Genomic DNA, 12644 nt, shown 5'->3' with positions numbered 1-12644 from the left:
TTCTCCTCAGGTATGTCTCAGGAAGTGAGCCTTGCCAGCTGAAGTAGGGAACTGGCAAAGGCAGCTGCACCCTGGTCCGACCATCACAAAGCAAGAAACCTGAGAACTACAAAGGTGAGGCTTACCGAGCCATTTATCCCTCCGCCCTTCAATTAATCCCACATGTGTTAATCGGCCCAGTTGGCACAATAAACTACCTCAGTTAATAATTATTGAATCTTGATTTCATATTGGATCAGTTTTGACTGATTCCTAGAACTCTTCAACTTCATCATTAGCTTTTGTAAATTGGTCCATAAATTTGAATAATAGTGGTATTGATTGGATTTCCTTGAATGTCAACAGATATAATTGTATCACAGACAGAACTGTACTTGAAGATAGACTTTGAAATGTTCCTTTTGACCATGAATTTGATGCCATTCTTCTTGATTGCGTCATACTCAGCATCATAAACTATATGATTTTCCAATTAAAAATGGCCAATACCCATCTAGGCTAACTCACCGTGCCTAGAATATCCATTTGTGTATGTTCCATTTCAGTTTTTCAACTTCCAGTTTTCCTAGATTCATACGTCGTATTTCCAAATTCTGAGTATTGATTGATGTTTGCCACTGTTTCTGCTCACTTTGAGTTGTGCCCTATCAGCAAATGGAGGTCCAGAGGCTTTATTCCTATAGGCTGTACTCTGTTTATGTCATTATGGTGAACTCTTATTTTGAGAAGGCAGCTCTTCCTCAGCCACATGCTGACGTGAGGGGCTCATCTTCTGGCACTATCTCTTGACAATGTTCTATTCATGAGATTTTCAATATCTGACAATATTTCGATTATGTTCATCAAATTTTTCATGGCTAATTCCTCAGAAGTGAACAGCCTAATCCTTCTTAGTCTGGAAGCTCTGCTGAAACCTGTTCACTTTTTTTTTTTTTTTCAGTCCTCCAGATTAGGACTTTAATCATTTTATTGGGGGCTCATACAACTCTTATCAGAATCCATACATCCATCCAGTGTGTGTCAAGCACATTTGTACATTTGTTGCCATCATTTTCAAAATATTTTCTTTCTACTTGAGCCCTTGGTATCAACTTCTCAGTTTTTTCTCTCCCTCCCCCACACTCCCTCCCTCATGAACTATTGATAATTTATGTTATTATTTTTTCATGTCTTACACTGATCGATATCTTCCTTCACCACTTTTTGGCTGTCCGTCTGAAGGGGGCTATATGTACGTCGTTGTGATTGGTTCGCCCTTCCTCCCCCAACCTTCCCCTTCCCCTCCTGGTATTGCTACTCTCAATATCCATCCTGAGGGGGTTATCTGTCCTGGGTTCCCTGTGTTTCCAGTTCCTATCTGTGCCCATATATATGCTCTGGTCTAGCTGGATTTATAAGGTGGAATTGGGATCATGATAATGTGGGGGAAGAGCATTAAATAATTAGAGGAAAGTTGTATGTTTCAGTGGTGCTATACTGTACTCACACTGGCTTGTCTCTTCCTTGTGACCAGAATTCTGTAAGGGGATGTCCCATTGTCTACAGATGGGCTTAGGGTCTCCACTCCACACTCTCACTCATTCATGATGATATGATTCTTTTTGTTCTGGGTCTTTGATGCCTGATAGCCTGATTCCATCGATATCTTATGATCACACAGGCTGGTGTATGTCTTCCATGTGGGCTTTGTTGCTTCTCAGCTAGATGGCCACTGGTTTATCCTCAAGCCTTTAGGACCCCAGACTCTCTATCTTTTGATAGTCAGACACCATCAGCTTTCTTCACCACATTTGCTTAGGCACCCATTTTGTCTTCAGCAGTCGTGTCAGGAAGGTGAGCATCACAGGAATGCTAGGTTATTAGAACAAAGTGTTCTTGCATTGAGAGAGTACTTGAGTATAGGCCCAAGTGTCCATCTGCTGCCTTAATACTAAACCTATAAATATATGCACATAGGTCTATTTCCCTATCATTATATATGATTATGTTTATATAAATACACTCACATAAATTATATATAAATAGATGGATGTATAAATTATATTAAATTATGTATTGCATTATATAAACATATTTACATAAGTATATTTAGACCTCTACAAATGCCCTTTTCCTCCTAGTTCTTTCTTCTATTTCCTTTTACTTTCCTCTTGTCCCACTATCACATTCAGCCTTCATTCGGGTTTCAATAGTAATTCCTCTCTCTGTTACATGGCCCTGGATGTAGCCCTACCAGGCACCCTACACCTTCCTCGCCATTGATTTTAGATCACTTGTTCCTGGGCTTGTTAACACCCACTTTCTCTTCCCCACTTCCACCTTTCTGGTGTCCTCTTGATCTATGGGTTCCATTGTTTATCCCATCCATCTTATCGAGATAGACCTGCAGAGACAATAATAAGCGCAAAAACAAGTCAGCAAAGGAAAGCAACAACAACAAAAAAGAAAACAATATACAAGCCTATAAATAATTCAAGGTGTCTTTGTTGACCTTAGGAGTGTTTTCTGGTCCAGTGTGATGGGGTGCCACACCCTGGCCCATCAGTCTATTTTTGATATTCCCCAGGGACTTCATTGCTTTACTCCGCTTGCTGCTTCTGTTGCACACCCTTAGTGTTTGGCCCCAGTGTGGTGGGGTCAGATCAAGCACAATTCTCACACTGTGCTTCTAGTGATGTCCCCCATAGTGCTATGGGTCAGTGAGGGCCTTCGTGTCTCATGTTGGGGCTGGCCCTATAGTCCTCTCTGTGCATTGGCTGCTCTAAGCAGGAATATCGACCTTTGGGCTTGGTGGGCCAGGATGTGCTTCACTCTCTCTCCCTGCCCCTTCCTTTGCTCCTGTGTGCTCTGATCAGACATCGTGTCCCTCTCCCTGAGCTGTAGCTTTTGTGCTGTCCTCTGAAGTGAGTTCTTCGGGGGGAAGGAGAGGCTGTCCATGCAACTGGGATTGGGGCAATCAGTACAAGGAAGCTGACATAGAGCATGCAAGAAGACAAGCATTGTAGAAGAAATAACCAGAAGACCGTGGACACCTGTAAACTGTCACAAGATCATGTTGGAAATGAAACATAAAGTCAAGCTTTAGCCAAAAATGTATCCTGACCTTTCTCTAGTGACCTATGCGTGCTGTGGCTTTTGGGTTGAGAAGAGGGTGAATCAGTGGACTTGGCATTCTTTGTTTGTTTTTTCAAGAAAGAAAAGCTTGTAGTTAGTTCAAGGATCGTTTGTTGGCCCTTAGGAGTGTTTTCCAGTCCAGTCTGTTGGGGCACCACGCCCTGGCCCCAAAGTCCACTTTCAGCATTCCCTGGGGACCTTGCCACTCCATTCCCTTGCTGTTCCACTGCACGCCCCCAGTGCTTTGCCTCAGTGTGGTGGGATCAGGTCAGGCGCAATTCCCACACTGTGTCTCTGGTGCTTTCCCCTGTAGCACCAGGGGTCAGTGAAGGGCATCATGTCTCATAGTGGGGCCAGCCATGTTGTCCTCTCTGTGGACTGGCTGCTCTAATAAGGAACATCATCCTCACATCCTGGTGGAACTTGGCATTCTTGATGAGATTGACCTGATATGTTGGATGCACAATCCCTTGGGCACACCTAGAAACAAGTACACTAGCATCTCATTTCCAACAGTGACAACCAAGAAACACTGACCCAGCACGTACTCTGTGTCTGTGTCTTTGTTCTTATACTGTGCTCTTAGCCTAAAGTGCTTTCCCCTTAGTTCCCCCTTTTCCATGCTTTGTCCATCCTCCTTGCATCACTTCAAGAAATCTTCTGTACAACCACAACAGCTCAAAATCCTTTCATTTAAGCATTAATACTGAGACCGTGGCTGGGAATTTATAGGTATGTAGGCTAGGAAGTGATTCAACTCATTGCCCACTCCCACCCCTACTCCACTCCTGCCCCATGGTCATAGTCCAGTGTACAGTGCCCTTGGAAAATACAGTGTGGAATCCAGTATTAAGCCCAGTGGTACCTAGGATAATGATTGTCATTCATCCATGTAGTCAACCAATTTGTCACATGATACTCTTTGCCAAGACCTGCATAGGTACAAAGGATACAATGGGAGGACAAAATACTCCTTGTCCATTTGGAGCTTCTGACACAAGCAAATTGAGAAAAAAAGAGGACAGTCCATATTGAAGCGTTAGGGAAAGTGTCCTCTAAAGAGTCCAGAGGCTGATATGAATTTGTCTCGGACCTGTCTACAACTTTGTATATCATCCTGGTATTTTATCTCCACAAGGGTCCTGGAGGTAGGAATTGTCTTTTAGAGATGAAGAAACTAAGACTTAAAACAAAAAATCCAAACCCATTACCATGGAGTTGATTCTGACTCCCAATGACCCTATAGAGCAGAGTAGAATTTCCCACAGGATTTCTAGGGCTCTAATCTTTATAGTGAGGAAGCCCCAATGGTGCAGTGGTTAAGCACTTGGCTGCTAACTGGAAGGCAGCAGAAAGATGTGGTGATCAACTTCTATAAGGTTGACAGCCTTGGAGCCCCTACTCTGTCCTATAGGGTTACTGTGTATCCGAATCAACGGAATGGCAATAGGATGTGGTTTGGATACTTTACTTAGGGAAGCAGACTGCCACGTCTTTGGTAGCCATGCACCATCCATGTCTTATGGAATCAGGGTGGTGGAGACTTGAGGAACCACAGTGTCCCTCAGTTGTCAATTCCTTCGTGTATGAACACCGAAAAGTTTGAGAACTGAGCACATTTTTCTCATAAATCATTATTTAGAAACCAAAAATTGGTCCTGAGGCCCAAAATTGCATTTATAACTGGTTTTCTAGGACTTTAAATCACTATGAGGATGTTCGCCTTCTTGCTTGTTACTGTCTTGGATATGCTACCGCCATCGTATTATTTCTGATTTATCCAAATTAGCAGTAACTTTCAACATCTCTAATGGTCTGTTTTCTTGTTCATGGTCAACAATTTAACACCTTTTGTTACATTAGCTGCTTTAATCACACAACTCCCCCAAAAAATGTTAATATGTTGACTTAGCCATGTTGTATCCAGCTGCCAAATCAGACAAACAGCAGCCTGATTCAAATTTCACAATGATTTCTTTCTTTAACTCTTATCACGATTGTCACAGTTTTCCTCTCAGCTTGACTGCTGATATCACTAACTTTCTTTGGAGCCTTGGTTACGATATTTTACACAACGGTCGATGTCTTACTGTACTAACACAAGCACCACATGTGGTCTGAGCGAGAGTGGGCCTTACACAGAAGCATCAGCTCTTTGTGCCCTCGTAAGACTCAATGTGGAATTCTCTCGGCCTGTGCAGGTTCTTTGGAATTTTTAAAAATTAATCATTTTATTGGGAGCTCTTACAGATATCATAACATTCCATAGTCCAATCACTTCAATCAGTATTGTACCATTGCTACCACCATCAGTTTCAAAACTTTTTCTTCTTGAACTCCTTGATATCAACCCTTTACCCGCTCCCTCCCCCATCCTACCCTTCAGGTACCAATCCTTTCCCCCCTCTATAATAGTTTTTTCCCCATGTCTTACATAATTCAATATATCCATTCACATACAATTTTGTTGTTTGTGCCCATCGAATAGGGTTATATAGTTATTAATACTATCAGCTCCTTATTCCTCCCTTCCTCCTGCTCTCTTCCTGTACCCTCCGGGAAACATTACTCTTGATATTGTTTCTGAAGGATTATATATCTAGACTTTCATGTAGTGAACAATCTTAAATATACAAATGAACATACACAAATCTAACATGATAAACGAGGTAAAACAAATAAAAGCCTTAATAATAGGGGGAGGGAATATAAAGAATTAGAGAATAGTTATGTGTTTCATCTGTGCTATCCTGCACCCTGACTGCTTCATCCCTTCTTTGTGGCCCTTCTGAGAGGGACTGTCAAATTATCTTACAGATGGATTTTGGGTCTCCACTATATCAAAGCCCTTTCACGTTGATTTGATTGCTTGTTTTTGAACTTCTGATACCTTTTCCTGTTGACACGTGATCACACAGCCTTGTGTGCTTCTTCCTTGTGGGTTTTGTTTCTTCTCTGCTTGATGACTGCTTGTTTTAACTACAAGCCTTTAAGACCCCAGATGCTATGTCTTTTGATAGCTGGGTACCATCAACTTTCTTCAACACATTTGCTTATGCACCCATTTTGTCTTCTATGATCATGTCAGGAAGGCAAGTTTCATACATGCTGCATTATTAGAACAAACCGTCCTTTTTTAAATTGGGGGCTCGTACAACTCTCATCACAATCCATCTCTCCATCACTTGTGTCAAGCACATTTGTACATTTGTTGCCATCATCATTCTCAAAACATTTGCTTTCTGCTTGAGCTCTTGGTATCAGCTCCTCATTGAATAAACCATTCTTGAACTGAGGTAAGATTTAAGTAGAGGCCCAAAGTCTATCTGCTTCCTTGTTGCATTTACATATATATAACATAAACAAATACACATATATTTATATTTTTTCTCTCCTCCTACCCACTATTATGTTTACCCACCATTCACCTCTCAGTAATTCCTCTCAGATACAATTCAATTGATCAAACAGAACCCCAAAAGCTATACCCTCCTTGCCATCAATTTCAGAACACTTACTGCTCCCCTGTACCCATCATTGTTGGCTCCCTGCTCACCTCCCCCACCTCTCCCCCAGGAACCATTGAATCAGTAAGATTGCCTATCCTGCCTATTTTGTAGAGATAAACATCCAAAAGAATAAATAAATAAACAAACAAACAAACGATATATAGTCACAAGACTGAGAGATCCTGACAGAGCAGATGACTAGCTCTCTGTTAAACAGAGAGAAGGATATGTGATTAACCATCAGTCCAGTCCCCTTTTCTTTCAGGGCTACATAGCCTGAGTCCCACTTACCTAACAACTTGTGTAACCTTTTAGACTTCAGCATTTGTGTCCAAAAGGCATGCATCCTAAAATCTCTCGCTGTTCCTGCAGTCAGGGATGGAGCGGTCTAGGGCCCTACACCCCTCCTTTTATGCCTATTAGATTTCAGTGTGGTACCCTTGTGAGTAACCCCCAACCAGTTCAGATGGGGTACCACGTGCTGCCACCTGATCAGAAGTCCACAATCAGGTTTCCTCAGGGTCTTCATGGCTTCAGTCCCATCACTGGTCTGTTGCAGGTTACCTCTTGGTTTGCCCCCATGTGGGTGAGTCAGAATGGCCACTCTCCCCAAACTGTATCTTCAGGGCTGCCCTCTGCAGCGCTGTCATGTCTGGAGCTGACACCAGCCCTATAGTCATCTCTAGGAAAAAGCTACTCTGAGCAGGAGCATCATCCTCAAGGACTGTCACACCAGAATGAGGTCTACTCTCGCTCTCCCTTTCCTGTCTCCACATATTAAACATACCCTCCTCTTGGGTGCATTAGTGCCCTGACCCCCATTGCTGTTCTTTCTTCCCCAACCCCTCTGTGGACCTTCAAGGCATATGAAGGGTAGGGGGGTGGGGGAGGAGATGCCTTTCACCACAGGTGCTATTTGCATCTGTCTTTGATGGCATATGAATCTTTGGGTTTGGTCTGGCTCATGCTATAATATTTGTTCCTCGGGCTGTAAATTGTGTGTTGTGTTCATTTTCCCTTATGCCCCCGTTATGCTGTTTGAACTTACCTCAGTGAACTCATGTTGCACTTGACTTTTTATGTTTAACTTCACTTAGAATAATATCCTCCAGCTCTTTACACGTGGTGAGGTGTTTAATAATTTCATCACTATTTTTAGGGATGCATAGTATTCCATTGTGTGTATATATCAGAGGCTTTTAAAAACTATTTGTCTATTGATAGAAATTTAGGCTGTTTCCTTTATTGCAATTATAAACTGTAGCGATAACACTGGAGAACAGATGTCTGGTTGTGGTCTGATTCTTGTTTCTTCTGTGTATATATCCAGTAGTGGGATTGCTGGGTTGTATGGTAGCTCAATTTCCATCTGTTTTAGATGTCACCAAAAAACTTTTCACAGTACATATTTACATGATAGCCTGCAGTGAATGAGCATTCTTAGCTCACCACACCCACTCCACCATTTGTTGCTTTCTGTTTTTTTGAATTGGGCTATCTTTGTGGGTGTTAGGTGGTATCTAATTGTTATTTTTAAATTTGCATTTCACAGGTGCCTAATGATCTGGAACATGTTCTCATATGTTTGTTGGCCATTCAGATTTCTCCTCTGAATCTTCTGCTCAAGTCTTTTTCCCACCTGCTCAGTGGGCTATTTGTGTTTTGTTTGTTTGTTTGTTTGTTTTCTTGTTGTAAGCTTGCAGGATTCTGTTGATTTTAGTAATAAGTCCTTTGTCTGATAATGTCATTACTAAATATCTTTTTCCAGTCTGTGGACTCTCTCATTACTCTCTTGATGAAATCTTTTGTTGTACACAAGTGTTTTATCTTTAGTGTAGTGCTTTTCAACCTGTGGGTCGCAACCCCTTTAGGGGGTCGAATGACCCTTTTACAGGGGTCACCCAATTTATAACAGTAGCAAAATGACAGTGATGAAGTAGCAACGAAAATAATGTTATGGTTGGGGGTCACCACAACATGAAGAAGTGTATGAAAGGGTCATGGCATTAGGAAGGCTGAGAACCACTGCTTTAGTAAGTCTCACTCATCTATTTTAATTTCCTTGGGATGTATATCATTCCATATGTCTGGTATCCCATGCATTCCTTGTGCTAAGGTTCTTAACTTTGTCCCAATTTTCTTATTGATGATCTTGATAGTTTGGGGTTTTACTTCGAGGTCTGTGATCTACCTTGAATTTGTTCTTGTGTACAGAGTGAAGTAAGGATCTTGTTGCATCCGTTTACAGGTTAATATCCAGTATTTCCAGCACCCTCTGCTTCCCATTTGATGATTTTTAGGCCTTTGTCAAAGATCAGTTGTCTATATTCTGTGTTTTAATTTCTGGATTTTCTGTTCTTATCCCTAGGCCTGAGTATCTGGCATTCTATCAGTCCCATGCTGTTTTGACAACTGTGGCTGTATAATAAGTTTTAAAGTCTGGTAGAGTAAGCTCACCCACTTGGTTCTTCCTCGTGAGGAGTTCCTTGCCAATTTGGGCTTCTTCCCTTTCCATGTGAAGTTGGTGGTCAGTTTTTTAATTTATTTGAAAAAGGATGCTGGACTTTGTATTGGGATTGCATTAAACATATATAATACCTTAGGCAAGATTGACATCTTTTTTAAAAAACATTTTATTAGGGACTCATACAACTCTTATCACAATCCATATATACATCAATTGTATAAAGCACATCTGTATATGCGTTGCCCTCATCATTTTCAAAGCATTTGTTCTCCACTTAAACCCTTCGCATCAAGTCCACATTTTCCCCCTCCCTCCCCGCTCCCCCCTCCCTAAGATTGATATCTTCAAAATGGGATATTCTTCCTTTTTTAAAGGTCCCTTTTGGTTTCTTCTAATAATGTTCTATAGTTTTGTCATACAAATCTTTTTTTGGTTGTTGTTATTAGTTATATCCCTAGATATTTCAGTTTATGTTTGATCCTTGATTTATTTTTGTCTGTGAGCTTGAGATGTGTCTCTTGTAGACCACAGATTAATGGTTTTGTTTCCTAATCAAGTCTACTAGTCTGTCTTTTAATAGGTGAGTTCAGACCATTGATATTCAGAGTAATTACATCCATCTGTTGACTTTTTATCTCCTATTTTCGTGCTAGATATTTTCCTATCTCTCTCCTTAGCTGTATGTTTTGTGTGAGTGGAGGATTCATTCTTGCCTTCTTTTCTCCATTGGGTCAAGGAAGTTTTGAGAATTGCCTTCAGTGCAGTAGATTCTGGATGCCGTGACACTCTGTGGTTGTTTCATTTTTGTGTTCTTTGGATGTTGGTCTTCTGTCCAAAGTGAGTTGGAGAGTGATTTTTGTAGTGATGGATTCTTTTTAATGTATTCTCTAAATTTTTCCTTATCTGAGTAAACTTTTACCGCTCCTTGTTTGATAGAAAGTTTGGCAGGAGTTTCAAGTTATAGTTATTCTCTCTCTCTCAACTCTCAGAAGATGCTATTCCAGTCTCTCCTCTTCTTCATTATTTTTGCTGCTAAGTCTGAGCATATTCTTATCTGATTACCTTTATAAGTAATTGCATTTTTTTCGCTAGCTGCTCTTATGATTTTTCTTCATTTCCTCAAATTTGGATAGTTTGACTACTGTAGTACATTGTGTGTTCTTCTTGGGATTTAGCCTACTTGGTGTCCTCTCTGTTTCCTGCATGATTATCAGATCCTCCTTTATTATATTGAGGAAATTTTCTTCTAGGAATCCCTCACTATTTGGGCTGTTGATTTATTCATTGCATCATGCTCTGGTATCTCAATTACTCGAATATTGTTTATCTTCATTGTTCTCAGGTTTTTTATAGCTTCTTTAATTGTCTTGCTTGCTTGTATTTTACATTTGTTGAATTCTGCTTGGGTTATAAGGTCACTGATATCGTTCTCTGCTTCTTCCACCAGAGCTAGAGTGGGACCTACAATGGCATGGGGATAGGGAGAACTCAGTACGGTTGACTGGGTTCTCCATGGGTGGGGATCAGAATAAGGAGTCTGAGCCAAATCCCACAGTGCCAAGAATCCAGATCCTGCGTCTAATTTCCATTTCCTCTACTTGACCTCCTTACCAGTTCTATGATTCACACGAAGAGAGGTCTAGTTGGGATATTTTACTTCAGCGCCATCTTCCTGGAAGTCTGTGCAGGGTTTTGTTTTATTTTTTAAGTTGGATTTTTGGTTTCTCTGCCAAGCAAAGTGATGAAGACTGGGCAGATTTTATTCAAACTTTGTTGTTCTAGGAGTGGAAAGTTAAAGCTTGGAGTCACTGGACAATTGAGGTGTCACTGTAATTGTTTCTATATGACTTTTGATTTCCATCACACAGGGGTGAGGTCTCCATGTAGCTCCTCCAGCTCAGAGTACTAGCATAGCTCCATGTGTCTTGTCAACTGCAATGTCAGCTCCCTGGGAGCAGGGAGTCGTCAGCCTGTGTCCTGCCTCCAGCGAGCTATTTATCTTCTTAGCACCTCCAAATGAGATCACCAACCTGTGACCTGATGGACAGGCTAAACTCCACCCCTTTACTCTTCATACTCAAATTGACAACAGATTATATAACTACCACAAATGTCTTATCTGATGAAGTGTCTGTTCATGTCCTCTATACATGTTTCAAGGGGATTATTTGGGGATTTTTTTCTTGTTGAGTTGAAGTTTTTGACAGATCTTAAGGATTAGTCCCTTGTCCAATGTGACATTGCCAGTCCCCACCTACCCTCCCCAAAGTCTTTGGGTTACCGTTTTACTCTTTTGGAGATATCTTTTGATGCACATAATTGTCTAATTTTTAGGAAGTCCAGGCATCTTTTTTTTCTTGATGTTTGAGTGCCAAATATAATTATGCCATTTATTAGCATTCTTCAGTTTGTTCCTGCTTTTCATTGATGATATTTATTGTTAGTTCTAGGTTTTACATTTAGTTCTTTGGTCCACCTTGAGCTCATTTTTAAAATCTTTCTTGTATGAGTGAGGTATAGGTCCTCTTTCAGTCTTCTGCAAATGACTCTCCAGTTTTGTCAGCACCATTTGTTAAAGTTACTATCTCTTCATCATTTTATGTATTTTAGTCCTCTGTTAAAATTCCGCTTTCTATAGGTGGATGGATTTTCCCCTAAGTACTCCATTCTGTTCTGTTGGTCTATGTATCTATTGTTGTGCCAGTGTTTTGACAGCTGTGGTTGTGTAGTAGATTTTGAGATCAGGAAGGGAAGGACCGCCTACTTTGTTCTTCTGTAATAGTGCTTAGCTTTGTCTAGTATGTATTTTCTTTCCATATGACATTGGTGATTAGTTTTACTATCTCTTTAAAGAACAGAGCATCACCAGGGCTCTTCCAGTGGAGGTGTAGAGAGGTGATAGCTAGAGAATAAGCTGTTACTTAAATTCTGGTTAATATGATGCCCAAACTCCTGCTTTCTCCAAATTAATCTGGGGGCGGTTGGAGGAGTGGGATTTGGCTAAGTAGAGGGAAAAGAGGAGGCAGGGGAAGGTAGAAAATAAGAAAAAAAAACGAGGAGGAAAGAAAAGGGAGCAGATGGGAGGGTATATTATCATAGGTTTAGAGATGGTATGGAAGTAGCTTGAGTAGGAAGGATAGCCCATGTCTGGAGATTTTCCAGCCTTGCCATTGAACAATTCCCAGAGTTGCCTTCTTGTGTCCTTGGTGTTGAGAAAAAGTCTTAGACCTGAGATAAACTTAGGTAATTTGAAATCAGGCAGCTAGGCCAGAGTAGCCTCTGCCATACAGCGATACCTGCCTTGGAACTAGAAGCTTCTTTTCTGCAGCAGTTTGGAACTCTGTGGCCCATACTTTCCCTCTCATCTACTCTTAGCCTCAGTGTTAGAGCAGATTGAGATGGTAAAGAAACAGGCCACTTCTGAAGTTTCCCTATTAGGACATCTCAACAGAGATAGCAAACATTTTGGCATAAAATGTTCATAATAATAACTTATTATCATTTATTATCTATCAGACCTGTAATCTTATCGCATCCTCATTCCTGATACTGGT

This window comes from Tenrec ecaudatus, chromosome 4 (genome assembly GCF_050624435.1).
Source record: "Tenrec ecaudatus isolate mTenEca1 chromosome 4, mTenEca1.hap1, whole genome shotgun sequence".
In the NCBI taxonomy this organism is placed as follows: domain Eukaryota; kingdom Metazoa; phylum Chordata; class Mammalia; order Afrosoricida; family Tenrecidae; genus Tenrec; species Tenrec ecaudatus.
Note: the sequence above shows the minus strand (reverse complement) of the source record.